This window comes from Equus przewalskii, chromosome 2 (assembly GCF_037783145.1).
Source record: "Equus przewalskii isolate Varuska chromosome 2, EquPr2, whole genome shotgun sequence".
In the NCBI taxonomy this organism is placed as follows: Eukaryota; Metazoa; Chordata; class Mammalia; order Perissodactyla; family Equidae; genus Equus; species Equus przewalskii.
In genome coordinates this window covers 1,481,807-1,496,775 of record NC_091832.1, presented here as the reverse complement: position 1 = coordinate 1,496,775, position 14,969 = coordinate 1,481,807, and the positions used below count along the sequence as shown (strand labels likewise).

The window sequence follows — 14,969 nt, the reverse complement described above, 5'->3', positions numbered from 1 at the left end:
TTACCAACTTTTCGGTCTCAGAAAGAGCATGAAGGTAGACTTGCCTGCTGTAAGCCAGTTCTTTTCTACATGCATTCCTGTACTAATTCGTTCTTTCATTCCACAAGTATTTATTGGGGGTCGATTATATGTCGGGACTATGCTAACCACGGGAGACACAATGGTCAAGGAGCACTGCCGCTGCCTCCACAGAGCTTCGTGAGGGAAAGTGTAGATCATCAGGGAAAGAAGCTGGGACAAATGCTGTGAAAGAAAAGAAGGAAAGATACATGGTGCTAGAGACTCATGTATGACACGATGATATAACCTATATGAGCAATCAGAGAAGGCTTCCTTGAGGCGGTGACATGTGGGCTGAGATCTAAAGGATGGGCAGAAAGTGTCTAATTTGAGCATTGCAAGACAGGCATTGTAATACCACGTATCAGGATGTTTTTGGCTGTGAGTTGCAGTAAACTCAAATAAAAATAACCTAAGCATAAGGAAATTTATTTTGTACGATATGAAGACTGGAGGAAGCACAGTTTCTAGGTTGCTCAATTAAGTGGCTTAACAATGCTATCGGGAGGTGGACTCTCTGCCTTTCTGCCCTGCCGCCCTCCTCAGGGTGTGGGCTCGTCCTCTCTGTCTGCCCACCCAGCCTCCTGCAGTGGCTGTCCCAGCACCAGGTATCACAGGACAGACAACACTCTGAGACAGAAATATGTTTCTTCCCCTGAGCTTCCTCTTCCCATTGAAGAAATCCTTCCTGAAGCCCCCAGCAGGCATGCCCCTCCTGCCCCATTGGCCAGAATCCCACCCCCCATGCCCTCTCCTGAACCAGTCGTGGACAAGAGGAGAGCATCTGCTTAGGCTCAGATGAACACGCCGGAGGCTGCAGCTCCCTGCCCGTGAGTTTGCAATTGCTCCACATCTAAACAAAAACAGGGTTCTAGTAGCAAGGTAGAAAACAGCAATTTTGCTCACAAACAATTTTCAACTGGAAAATTGATACGAGAGGGCCAGCCCTGGTGGCCTAGTGGTTAGGTTCAGTGCACTCTGCTCAGCAGCCCGGCTCCAGTTCTCGGGCACAGACCTACACCACTCATCTGTCAGTGGCCGTGCTGTGGTGGTGGCTCGCACACAAAACGAGGAAGGTTGGCAGCAGATGTTAGCTCAGGGCGAATCTTCCTCAGCAGAAAAAAAAGAAAAGAAAATTGGTATCAGAGAGTTAAACAACCAGTCTCATACAATTTTAGATTGGAGCACAGATGAATCTGATCCCAAATTCATGGTTTTTCCCCTCCCTTTAGTTAGTAGTGCTTACCAACATTAACTTCTCAGTTTTAACAAATGTACCATGTTAATGTAAGAGGTTAACATTAGGGGAAGCTGAGGGAAGGGTATATGAAAAATCTCTGAATATCTGACATTATTCCAAAACAAAAAGTATTTTGTTAAAAAGTGAAAAGATAAAAAAGAGATACCCTACAAATACTCATCTTGAGACAACTAGAGGGGCTGGTTAATAACCAAGTAGATACACGGATACGAAAAATTACCTGGGATAGAGACAGTCAATCAAAAAGAGGCCATAAAAAACAAAAGACAAGCTAAAGGCTGGAAGAAAATATTTGTAATTCACAAATGCAACAAAGAAGTTATATTTAGAATGTATAAAGAAGTCTCAGATCTCAACAGTAAGATTACAAACACTCAAGAAACGAGCCAAAAGAAGATTTTCTCAGAGAGGTAGCTTTCACACGAAGAGTGGACCCTAAGGTAAACCACGGACTTTGGGTGATTATGACGTCAGTGCAGGTGCATCCATGTGGCAGATGCACACTCTGGTGTGTGCATCTGGGGGATGATGAAAGGGAGGCTGTGCACGTGTGGGTCAGGGGCATATGGGAAATCTCGGTGCCTCCCTCTCAATTTTATTGTTAACCTAAAACCACTCTAAAAAAAAATCAAATCCTTCAAATAAATATATATGTACATATAGATTTGAACATACACTTCACCAAAGAATATGGCCAATAAGCACATGAAAAGGTGTTCAACATCATCAGCCTTTAGGAAAACGCAAATTAAAACCACAGTGAGCGACCACTCCCGCCCTATCAGAAGGGTGTCTTGGTCTATTCAGGCCGCTACAACCAAGTACCACAGACCGGGTGGCTTATCCACAATGGAAATTTATTTCTCACGGCTGTGGATCGGGGTGCCAGCACGGCTGGAGGAGGGCCCTCTTCCGCGTTGATAGCTGGCGCCTTCTCTCTGTGTCCTCACACGATGGAGGGGCAAGGGGTGCTCTCTGGGGTCTCTGCATAAGGGCATTAATCTCATTCATGAGAACTCCACCTTCCTGACCTAATCGCCTCCCAAGGGCCCCACCTCCTAGCACCATCACATTGGGGGTTAGGACATCAACATGTGAATTCGGAGGGGACACAAACATTCAGACCAAAGCAAATGGCTAAATATTTCTGAAAAAATAAATGAGAAAACCAAGTGTTGAGAAGGGTGTGGAGCAACCGGCACCTTCATTGATTGTTGGTGGAAATGCAAAATGTCTCAGTCACTCTGCAAAGCAGTCTGCAGTTTCCTACGAGGTTGAACCTACACCTACCACACGATGCAGCAGCCCCACTGCTAAGCATTTACTGTGGAGAAATAAAAACACGTTCACACAAAAACCTGCACATACATGTTATAGCAGCTTGACCCATAATTACCAAACACAGGAAACCACGTGGCCTGGATGAGCAAACCATAGCACAGCCACATAGTGGGACACCGCTCAGCAACTGAAACTCTCAGCAGGGCTGGACATCAAAGGCATCGTGCCGAGGGAAAGAAGGCGGTTTCCAGAGGCTGCACATTGCGCTTCCATTGACGGCTCCTGACAAGGCACACTGCGGTGACACACAGCAGCCAGTAGCTGCCAGGGGCGAGGTGGGAGGAAGGCTGGACCGGAAGGGGGCACCAGGGAGTTTGGGGGGCTGAACTGTTCAATGTTCTGATTGAGATGGTGGTTGCATGAATCTATACAAGTATTCAAATTCCTAAAACTGTAAATCCAGAGAGTCAATCTGACTGTATGTCCACGCATACAGTATCATCATCATCATGATGAATGTGCGCATATTCCCGTGTCTTCGCCCCACTGTCCCCACCCTGAAAGGCTTCTCTTCCCCCCTCTCAGCCTATCTGAATCTATAGCCATCTCCACTAATTACCTGGGACCCTTCTCAAGAGCGCATCCTTCTGCACCTCAGCTGTCCTTTGTAGCCTGAAGCACACAGGACGCACTGGGAAGACCTGGTGCGATTAGCTGCTGGGGTCCACCCTCACCTCCCTCGGGTGTGCTCGCGGCTGCAGCCTGTCGTGCGCCGCTACTCTCAGGTTCCGTTTCCGTCAAGACTCTTGATTGTACAGAGGAGAAGCCCACTCGAGCTGCCTGGGCAGAAGGCGTTTGCCACAGGGCTTCCCAGAAGTCTCGAAGAACCTGTGATAGAGATCAAGCGGGGCCAGTGCTCAGGGTAACTGAGACCTGACTTCCCTCCCAGGGCCTGTGGGGCTCTGCTCCTCCCAGTGGATCTGCTCCCTTCTCGAGACACTCCCTGTTTGCTTCTGCTTGCACATCACCTTGTACGTGGCCCCCCAGTTCCTCCAGCTCCTGGTCCCCATGATCTTCCTGCTCCAGGCCTACCACCAACTGGCAGCAGTCTCTTTAAGTTTCCAATTCCAAACTTTGAGGAAGAAACCGGCTGGCTCAGCCCGCCCTTTAGGTCTGCCACATGGTTCTTCCCTTGGGTCGTGTGTCTGCCTCCAGCCTGGTGAGCAACTGGGGTGAGGACAGGATCAAACGGCCTAGGAGCTGCTCCTTCCAGGGCCGTGGCAAGGGCAGGCACTTCGAAAAGAGCTGCTCAGATGAACTCTCTGATGTGTCAGGCCACAGACGTACAACTCCTCGTCCGGCACAAGGTCAAGCCCACGCGGCCAGCTACGGGGCAGCTGCAGGTTGGGGCAGCCAGGGAAGCCGCAGTGTTAAGACATGTTGTCCCACAGCCTGACTGGTGACCAGAAACTCCTTTTAGCCTGGCCAGAGCAGGAGGGGGGCTCTGACAGGGGAGGTCAGGAGGCCTGCTGGTGCAGGAGCTCTGGCGCCGTCGCTGACTCAGACTCAAGTTCGCCTTGAGCCAGCGGCAGCCACAGCGACACAGCGCAGATGAAGGGGCTGACCGGGGAGGTGTGGGGGCGCAGCTGCGAGGGGCGAGCCGACACCAGGGCACGAAAGGGCTAGAGGAGAGAAAATGGGCATCGCAGGGATACATGTCCTTGCTCCCAGAGCGCCAGCCTCCTCCCCACTACTGCGGGAGCTCCCTCCTCACCCGCATCTGGATGGAGAGGCTGCCACCTTGTCGTCTCTGCGACAGACCTTTCTGAGACTTCCTCTGTTCTGCCTGCTCCCAGACACAACAATCCTCCAGACCCAGTTTGTGACGGTAAAGTGCTGTCTTCCTTTCTGAGGAAAGGAAATATTTTGTCACACACTCTTCCTACCTTTGAATATTTATTCATTCTGTAAAAGTCAAATTCCTCTTCCCTACTGCCTCAAAAGCAGGCTACCCTGCCCTTGGCGCCTCCGGGCCACACCTTGCCAGCCACTTGTGCCATCCTGAGCTGCGTCAGTGTGCTTCCTCGCCCTCACTGGTCACGAGCCCCTGAGAGGTGATGCATCTCCTCCCTCTGCTGCCCGGCCGCCTGGCTCAGTTCTGAGTGGGGCCTGCACTGGGGGTCCTGCAGAAGCAATTCTGAAGCGTGGACTTGACGGCAAGTGGTTATTTGGGAAGGGTTCCCCGGAAACACCTGTAGGGGATGGGGAGGCGAGACAGGGAAGGGAAGGCAGCCAATAGAAGGCTCCCTTAAAACCCAGCTGCCATGGCGGACAAGTGGAGCTTAATGCTCCTGGGAAGCGCTGGGCGTGTAGACTGCACGTTCAGTTAGCCCGCCAGAGCAGCGAGGGAGCTGGGGCCGCTAGACACCAACGCCTACCAGCCGGGGGACCAGGGCTGCTGCTCGGGGGCCTAATTCCCTGGGATTACACCCACCACGAGGACAGGCAAAGCAGGCTTCGGCAGCAGAGAAAGCCCCGAGCAAAGACACGCAGGTCCGGCCGCCGGAACTGGGCACAACTGAAAGGAAGCCTGCGGCCGTGGGGCTGGGGCAGGCGGCGCAGCCCGGGGACCACAGCTGAGGGGCCCCGTTCAGTGTTCGTCAGAGCCCTTCGGGGATTGGCTGTTATCTTTGGTATCACCGCAAAGGGCCGTACAAAGAAGGAATAATGCGTCACACCTAACTCTGCGTGCGTCTGCAGGGCAGTGTTCGGCTGGGTACTCGAGGGTTTAGTCCCTCCTAACTGTCCTTTCTCGGAAAAACAAATAAAAGAAGCAACAAATCTATCCCCTAATGTGGTATCTGTCACCTGATGGACAGTCGTTTCGGAAACTGGTCGAGCACTCGTGGGTAGATGTCTCCTTCCGCCCCTCCCCACGCCAGCAGCAGCTCTCCCAGAGCTGGGAGGTCAATCAAAGCACGGAAGCATCCGCACAGGGATGGCCCTTCCTCCCCGGGGGCGCGCGGCGTGGACTCTAGAGCCCGACAGGCTTGTGCAGGATCCTGGCTCTGCCTCTACTCTCTACATGATTTGGGGCAAGTTAAAAAACTTTTCTGTGCCTCTATGTTGTCATCTATAAAATGGGCATATCTACCTTGCTTGCTTTTGTGGGGATGAAGTGACATTCATCATTATGCTCAATACTTTTATTTCTCAATTTTCTTTCCTTCCTCTAATGCAAGGTAGCACTGTAAGAGGGTCAAATAGGGGAGAACAACTGATTTCAAACAACGACTGGGATCTTTGGGATCCCCAATAAGCAGATGAGGGTACTGAGCACAGAGAGGTTAAGAAAATCATCCAAGCCCACACAGCTAGTAAATGGCTCAGCTGGGATTAGAACCCAGACAGTGCGGCTCCAGAGTTAATGCTCATAATCAAGATGTTTTACTGATTGATCTGAAAGTGAGTACTGGAAGTGGGAAGATAATTTGATAGGCTGCTGAAAGAATCCGGAAACGCAACAACGATGGTCCAAAGCCGAGAGGCACAGGTGGGAGTGGGATGGAGGCCTGGCTAGGAAAGATGTGGCAGTGGAGGAGGATGAGGTCTGGGAAAGGGGGCGGGAGGATGCAAGAGGGAAAACGGAGGAGGAATCAAGGAGGATTTGTATTTTGCAAGGCTGGGGCTGATTTTTGGCATGTGTAACTTAGGGCCAGAGAGCCAGGTTTGGGGAAAGATGGTAACACAAATGATCTCAAAAATATCCAGTGAGTCACCAAGTGCTTGTTAAGTTCCCTGCCTATGAAACCCGCCATCAGGCCTCACACATGATTCGGAAGCACCAGGGAAGCTCACTCTTAAAATCCCAGCACTTAGGCCTCGCCACGGACAACTAAGTCCACGTCTCTGGGGCTGGGGCTGCGGGCACGGGCATTTTTTAAAAGCACCCCAGGTGATTCTATTATGCAGCCAGGGTTGGGACCACTGGAATTCCTTATCTCATTTAACCCTCACAGCATCCCCATGAGGTTTTGTTGTTATTGTCTCAGAGAGGCGCAGCTAACAGAGCAGGGCCAGGGTTCACGCTTCAGCTCCTGTAACTGCAAAGTCTGGACTCTCAGCCGCTGTGCAAGCTTAGAGCTGATGGAGGCCTTCAACATTGCCACGCCCAGTCCCCTCCCACTCCGCAGAGTAGAAAATGGAGGTCCGGGGAGGGGAAGCAAATTGCCAGAGGTCACCCACACCAGTGATGTCCGAGTCCAGACTCCTACCTGGATCTCAGGACCCCCAGCCCCCAACCTCATTGCTCCAGCCATGCTGCATTCTATGTCAGACTGGAATATTGATCCAGAGAAGTAGTGAGGAGACCCCCCCCCCCGCCCCGAGCGCTGGGTCAGAGTGTCAGACGGTGCTCCCTCACTCCCGAGGCTGGAAAGACAGCTGCCGTATTACAGGGAGGTAGCCAAGAGGCGAGCCCCAGCAGGCCACCCTAGCCCTGCCACCTCCTCATGTCTGCACAGCAGCTCCTGCTCAGTGACAGCAGCCCCTTATTAAGTGGCCTGTGCCATCTTGTCTCCTGCCCTCGCTGAGCTCACGCCGCTCGTGTTGTAGGGATTAGGGGAAATTCCCTCCACCCCGAGGCAGAACACTAACAACGCGCAAGCTGACTGGGAGGGAGCTCGTTGTGTTGACTTGAAAAATAACGAAGGTGACATTTAGGGAGCTTCTCTGGCCTCCTGTCACCATGCCTCATCATTAACTTAACCATCTCTGTTACAGACGAACTTCCTAGTCAGCCCTGGAGGGATGAGAAGGGGGCTTCCTGTCCTCTGTGGCCCATTAGAGATGTAGGGGGCGTCTCTTCCTCTGTCCCCCAGTCGCCTGAAATCTAGTCTCTGTCCAATTCCTGACTCAAATGACATTTCTGCAGGAAAGCATAATTGGCTGCTGTTGATGAGGGGAGAAAAGGCGAGACGTGCACAGGCAGGAGGGGTCTACGAAACATCAAGGCTCTGCCCGGCTGATGGATGCTCTTCCTGGAATGCCTGCAATGGGCCCCTCATTCGTTCACGCATTCACTCAGTCAGCAATTAACGACAGGCGTCTCTTTTGTGTCGGGCGCTGTCCTAAGTGGGGAATATGCCACGGTGAGCCACACAGGCACGAGCCCTGTCTGCCTGGAGCTTCCGGTCTAGTGCCGTGCTGTCCAGGATGGCGGCTACTGAAATGAAGTTGATTTAAATTAGATGCGGTCAAAAATGCAGCTCCTCATTTGTACTAGCCACATTCTGGTGCTCAATAGCCACATGTGGCTAGTGGCTACCCTACTGGATAGACAGGACACCTTTCCATCATCACGGAGAGTTCAACTGGACAGCACTGGTCTAGGGAACGGCAGACACTCTCAACACGTTCTTGCCTCTACCCCTCGTGGAACCTTTGAGGTGGGTTTTGTTTCCCCTCTTTTGGAGAGGAGGGAACAGTGAGCACCTGGTCAGTTGTGGAGCCAGGATTGAACCCCAGTCTGTCCTACTCCAAAACCTACAAGGAAGTGGAAGGAACCAGGATCAAAGCTACAGGTAGAAGGACAAAGTGGTTTAGAGCATATGGCTTGCAGTATGACCCGTCAAAGTTAAGTATTAATGGGGGGCAGTTTTTTTAACCTCTCTGAGCCTCAGTTTACTGACCATATGGGGATAATCAGATGGTGACTTCATCTTGTGGTAGAATGATTGGCAAGATGATATATGTGTGCGCTATGCGTAGAATGGGATAAATGCTCACTATGTGGTAGCTATTGTTGTTGAACTGGATGAGGAAGCTGAGCTCTAAATAAGAGCAGTAAGCAATAGCAGTTAAGGAACAGAAATAGGAGACGAACTCATTAATCATATGTTAAAGCAAAAGTTAAAGTCAGTGAGGAACAAAGGGAGTGGACCCGGGATTCTGAGCGTTATATTATCCATTGCTATGTAACAAATTACCCAAAAACCTAATGCCTTAAAACAGCAGACATTTATCATCTCACAGTTTTTGAGGGTCAGGGATCTGGAAGCAGTTGAGCTAGGTAGCTCTGGCTCCGGGTCCCTTACGAGGCTGCAGTCAAGCTGTTGGCTGGAGCTGCATTATCTGCAGGCTTGACTGGGATGGGAGAAAAACTTGCAAGAGGATTTAGTCACAGGGCTGTTGGCTGTTGGTTTCTCTCTTGCTGTGGATGGTCACCTTGGATCTTCAGCACGTGGGCCTCTATACAAGGCTCCCTGAGTGTTCGTAAGACGTGGGAGCTGGCTTCCTCCAGATCAGGGACCCAAAGGAGAAAGAGCATCCACAGTCTCTTTTAATCCAATCCCACAGATGACATGCCATCACTTCTGCCATACTCTGTTTGTTAGGAGCAAGTCACTAAGTCTAGCCCACACTAGACCAAGAGAGGAGATAAGCTCCATATCTTGAAAGGAGAAAGATCAAGCATTTGCGGAAACATGTTAAAACCTCCACGAACATGAATTGGGCTGAGTGCCCGGAGCTCCCTCTAGGTAGAGTGCGTGGATGGATCCACCAGCGTTAGAGACACAAAATCTCGGCACATAAGCACCACTTTCCCTTCCAGGAGCTTGAGTCAGATCTAGGAGGGTGGCAAGAGGCCTGACCTTATCAGATGAGGAAATGGACATGTCTGTGGGAGGCAGCAGCAGCATCTCTGCATGTGTATGGGCAGGGAAAGAGGGCTCCTCATCTGTGTATGATAGGATGTGAACGCACTGTGCAGAAAGCCTTTCACCTGACTGGGGCCTTGTGTTGGGGAGGGAGGCACTGGAAACACCTACTCAGAAACACTTCAAGATTGAACCGTTTTATTTCTGGACACAACACCTTCCCTGAATCCATCTCCTTTCCTTCACTTGCCCTCCAGTTGAATAGCAGAGAAGGAGAATGAAGGAATTCATATTTGCTGAACACTTATCATGCCATTTTATTTATTTTTCACAACATCCTATCAGATAGGTGTTAAAGGCAGATTATTAAAATACAGCACCCTCCGCTCATGTATGTAGCTCTCCCTGGTCCTGAATCTCATTGTTCTCCCGCTGAGTGGTCTCCAAAGTGAGGCTCAGCTACCCAGACAGCATGCATGACGATTCGTGGGAGCCATGGAGAAAACCATGGTAGCCTTTTATTTATATATTTAAATTTAAAATAAGAAAAGATAATAAGGTTTAATAAGGTGTAATATACAGATGGATGCTGATGCTTTCACACAGTCTATCTGTCACCTACTCTCTGTGAGGGATCCTGAGGAAAGTGTAAGTGTCCCACAAGGCAGAAGGGCTACCCGTGGAACCCTCTTTCAATTTTTGGTTTTCAACATTTTAGGGGCTATTGTAGCTGCTGTGTGCACAGTTAAGTGGATATATCTGAAGTATTAGAGCTGGCTGAAGATGATGAGTGTCTTCTGTATCAAATAGAGTTCACTAGTTATCCCAGTGCTGAATACTTAAAAGAGTTGTCGAAAATAAGATGAGATATGCAGTTGTCTTTCAACAAGACAAGGGTTCGCAGTTGGCTGACTTTCTGTGATAAAACTAGCTGTTAGTTGTCCCTTACAGCTAAGACAATGATTAAATTCAACCTCTGATGTAAATCGAACTTTGAACTAGACCTTTGAATAACTATTTCAGAAAGTGTTAAAACAAGGTTTTCAAAAACATAATATTTTAGTGTGAACAAGCATTTTTGTCTCATCTATTATTTTGAAATTATTGATTATTTTTATCTCATGCTTTTTAAAAATACCCATCTTAAAAATCTCCATGTGTGTATGTTTTACACACAGGATATTAGTACACAAGTAATTATAAAAGTTGTAGATAAAGAAATGTGCATACATTGGTGCTAGATGCTCGAAATTTCCGTTGCCGGTGGAGCGCATGATCACCAAGGACTGAAGATGAGTGCGCCAGAGCTCAGCTGTTTCTCCTAATGTGGTTGAGACTTGTGCTCATTCTCTTGAAACAATTCTAAGCAACAAAAAGGCAGAATGGGCAAGAAAGGAGAGAGCAAAGATGGACACATAGAGATGAGGCTTTGGCGAGCCAGAGCTACACAGGGGTCGTCAATAAGAGAGCCCGTTTGTTCTGAAGTTGTTTTCACATAAGCACAGTAACCAAGGACAAAACCACAACCAACCCCAGCAAACTACTTAACAGCTAAAAAAGACTCAGAAGGTGTAGGTCAAGGGATAGAGAGGCAAGTAAGCATCAAGATGAACAATGGTGGTCCTGTGGGCGCCCCGACAGAGCACCCAGGAAGAATGAGCTCTTTCTGTGGCTGAGTTATTCCAAAGGGCTCCTGGTTTTTCTGTTTTTATTTTCTATCTTCATGAGCAATGTGCTGATTTCCACCCTGTCTCGGGACAAATAGAACTCTGACCTATAGCTCACAATTTATGTAACAATTCCGATACTCCTGCCAGCTGTGTCACATTCCTGATGACAACAACACTTCTTTCCTCACTCTGATGTGTCGGGGGCACCCTGATCGCCCTGTTGTGCCCTTGATGCTCCAGTTAGGGGTGCAACTGTTCTCATCTGACGCTGCAGGCAGACGAACTGGGGCTCACACGAGGGTGGTACTTGCCCAAGGACACAGAAGGGGTAAATGGCAGAGCCAGGATTTGGACCCAGGCCAGTCTGAAGAAGCACCTTAACCAAATTCTCTTCATCCCCTCGATCCCAAGGCATCTCAGCCAGCAGCGTGTTCCAGAGTTTCAGAGTACCCCTAAGCTATTCTCAAGACTTCGAAAGTCTCATGAAAATGACATAACACAGGATATTTTTTAATGACTACAGTGTCTGTATTGGATAAACTCTTTCAAGGGTGGATTCAATGATGTATGAAAATCACATATGTGGTCACTGGTGGTAGAATATGGGGAGTCAATGCCTCAGATTTTTACCCAAATGCAAATGCCCTCTGGCAGTCCCTTTAACTTCATGAAGCCGGACTGCTCTCTGAGTCTGTGACCTCAGGCTGTTAATATGACCTTCCTGCACTTCAGTTTCCTCACCTGTAAAACAGGGATGAAGACAGACCTACATCTTAGTGTTATTTTAAGGATAAAACATCAAAACATGCAAAGGACTTAGAACAGTGCCTGACACTTGGTGGGAAGTCAGCTCTTGTGGTTAATGTTGTTGTTTTCGCCTCTGTTTCCTCATCTGTAAAATGGGCTGATTCAAATCCTACCTACCCTAGCTTATTGTGAGACTCAAATGAAATGGAGCGGAAGTGCCTCATGCGATGAGAGAGCCTGCTGTGATTTCTACTCTGATGACTCACACAAGAAAAAGTCTAAGAACAGCCTATTCCGGCCGGGAAATGAAGAGCTTTGTTCCTTTGGAGTCAGAGTGCACCCCGTACAGATCAATGTTGCTGAAGCGGAAAGAGAGAGATCTAATTACCTCGAGCCTCAGCGCCCTCCCCGCGGAGAGCAGAGCTCCCAGTGAGAGGACTGCTGAGTGTGGAGGTGACAGGCCATCGTGTGGGCGCCTGGGGAATCCCAGACCACAAGCTCCTAGGGCCAGACAGCTTGACAAAGGCAGAGCTGGCCCAAAGGAGAAGGTGTGAACCTATGTCTTTGAAAAGGTCGTGAGCGGTGATGGAACCCTCCCTGGGGAGGAGGCTGAGGCTGCCTCCCTTGCCTTTGCACGCACGTGTGTGTCTCCAGGTAAAGGCACATGGCACTGTGTTCGCACACGCCAGTACCCACATGCCGAAGGGAAGGTGTACCCCAGACTCAGTCTCAAACACATAAGGTCACGTGCACGCTTAAGAGTCTGTGTGTGCATGCACCTGGGCATCTGGGCACACCTTGCATACAAAACATGTGTGGGTTTGCATGTGGGCCCTGTGTCTGCCCCCATAGGCACAAATGCACATCTGTGTCTCTGCTCTTGGCCCAGTGGGCATGGGTCTGTGTGGTCAGGTGGCCCATCAGTGCCAGTCTGGGGCTTCAGAGGCACTTATGTGTCTGTATAGACTCTCGCCGTGAGTCTCAGTGATACCTGAGAATCTGAGACAGGGAAAGCTGTGGCACGGCACAGGGGACATCTGTGGAGCTGAGCTGGGACATTCTGGGTGAAGGCCCCACAGCCAGGAAGAAGCAGGAAGGTTTCCTTGGGAGAAGCCGAGCTCACAGCCAAAGGGGTCAGGGAAGAGCAGATGCTAAATGAGAGGAGACGTGGAGCTGGGCTGTTGGGAGGAGAGAAGAGGGGAGGGCGCAGGACAGGAACGAGGAAGCAGAGCATCTGGCTAAGAATCCACAGCCGGGCACCCCAGGCAGGAGAGCTCTTCTCACGCCAGAGCTATTTCTCAAGGTGCCCCGTGTGCACGCACAGCAGGCATCTGTCCGAGTGCTTTGTGCACAAGCAGGCTCTGGATTTGCACACAGCTGTTCTGGAGTTTGACATCTGCTGTGATTGCATCTCAAGCATATTACTTTTACTCAGACAGCGTTTAGACAGCACCTACTGTGTACATGAGATGTTTGGGAGGGACTGGAATGAAGTGGAATCATGTCCCCTATCCTTGAGGTTCTTATATTCTAAATGGGGGGTGAGACATGTAATGCAGGGCAAAATGATCAGCAACGTAAAGAAAGTAGGGAGGAATTCTACTTTCTAGATTAGTGTTCAAGTCTGAACTCTGCCTTTTACTAGCTGTGTGGCCTTGGGCAAGTTATTTGACCTCTCTGAGTTTCATTTCTCTCGTCTCCAAGATGAGTTAATAACACTTATCACTAGGTTGTTGTGAGAATTAAAGGAAGTAATGTATGTGAAGTCGCCTGATAAATCACAAAGTATGAAGCAAATGTGGTGGACGTGGGCGTGGTCAGACAGGCTCCTTGGAGGAGGAGGAGGGAACTGACCAGGGTGACGGGCAAGGCTTGCCCTTGCCCAGGAGAGGATATAGGAGATCCTGCCCCCAAGAGATCCTGTCCTCACACCCTAGTGGGATCCAAACCCCGGCTCCCTCGAAGCCTTGAACGTCAGGGCAGAAGAGGACTTTAGAGGAACATGAACCCAACCCCTCATGTTACAGAGACAGAAACACACTCAGACAGCTCGTCCAAGGCTTTCCAGAAGTTTCTGGAAGGAGGAGCTCACACCGTGGGGCACTGGGCCATGCTTTCACACATTCTAAGCCCCGCTGATTGGCAGAGCTGCTGTTAGCTGACACAGCACCTTTTCAAATAAGAGAAGGACCCTCCTCTGGGCAGGGGCAGACAAGGACGCCCAGCTCTGGGAGCCGTCAGCAACTTTGTGTGAATGCAAATGAGAACCCTGCCTCCTCGGGCAGACACGGCGCCCTGAGCGCGAGGCTGGGTGTCCAGAGAGGAGTGAGACCACTCCCCTCTCAGGCAGATGGCCCTGTGTCCTAGCCTTGCTAGGGTAGGACCAGCCAGCATGCCAGGCTCTGAAGATGCAACAGTGAACAGCACCTTGTCCCCACCCACAGGAACACTCAGTGGGGGAAACAATGACAATGACAAAATTGCAATCAATCATCAGGAAAAGTTCCATGGAAGAGGAGGACCCCAAACCAAGCCTCGGGGTCAGGAGAAACTTCGCAGATAGGTGGGCAAAGGGTCACAGAGAAGCAAAGCTCGGGGTGTCTGGCCCCCAGCAGTGGTAGGGGGCGGTGTTTTCACATTCTGATGCAGCCCTGGCAAAGCAATGCACTGAAATAGCCCTGAATCCGAGTGGCTCTAAGTCATCCTTGATGAGGTGAGTGAGCGCTTGCCATGTGTTCTAATTCATTTAATCCCACCACAGCCTGAGAGGAGAGTGTCATCCACATTTTCAGATGAGGAGACTCAGAGCTAAGTAGCTTCACTGAAATACCCACCTGGCAAGCGGCAGAGCTGGGGACAGCCCCAAGCGGTACTCCTAACCACGGCCCTGCACTGCCTCTGGGCAGATGTGTTTCTCCTGTTGGAAGTCAAGAATAGGGGCCACAGGAGAAGCCTGGACTTTGGGTGAATAAACCAGCGCATGTGGTGGCTACGAGAATGTGCCTCTCAGATGTCCAACTTCAGGGAGTGTAACTGACCAACGGTGCCCTCAAGTGCTCCCTGACACCCAGCGCTGCCTTCGTGCCCTCTCGCCCCTGCCGCTCCCAGCCCAGGGCAGAGCCGGGCAGCAGGGCCATGCCTGGGAGACTCGGGTCTCCTCTCACGAGCAACCTTGGCTCAAGGACTCCCAGACAGCCTTGCCAAACTTAGGACCGTCTGAGACATTTCCACTGACCTTCCTTCCCTCCGCCTCTCCTTCACTCAGAGTTGGATCTGTGTTACACGTGCTCC

General features: G+C 50.4%; 1 protein-coding gene across 3 annotated transcripts in view; it reads right to left on the bottom strand.

Annotated features, from left to right (window-relative positions):
* Nucleotides 1-468: 468 nt before the first annotated feature.
* OMA1 (OMA1 zinc metallopeptidase) overlaps nucleotides 469-14,969 on the bottom strand; it is a 113,963-nt gene continuing 99,462 nt past the window's right edge. The window contains exons 11-12 of one of the 3 annotated variants that reach the window (XR_011537315.1): nucleotides 4,377-4,510; nucleotides 469-3,490 (exon numbers count right to left, since the gene is read on the bottom strand). The gene's annotated coding sequence lies outside the window, so the exon portion shown is untranslated. The remainder of the gene's footprint in view (nucleotides 3,491-4,376; nucleotides 4,511-14,969) is intronic. The other 2 variants (XR_011537317.1, XR_011537316.1) reach the window with 2 other exon arrangements.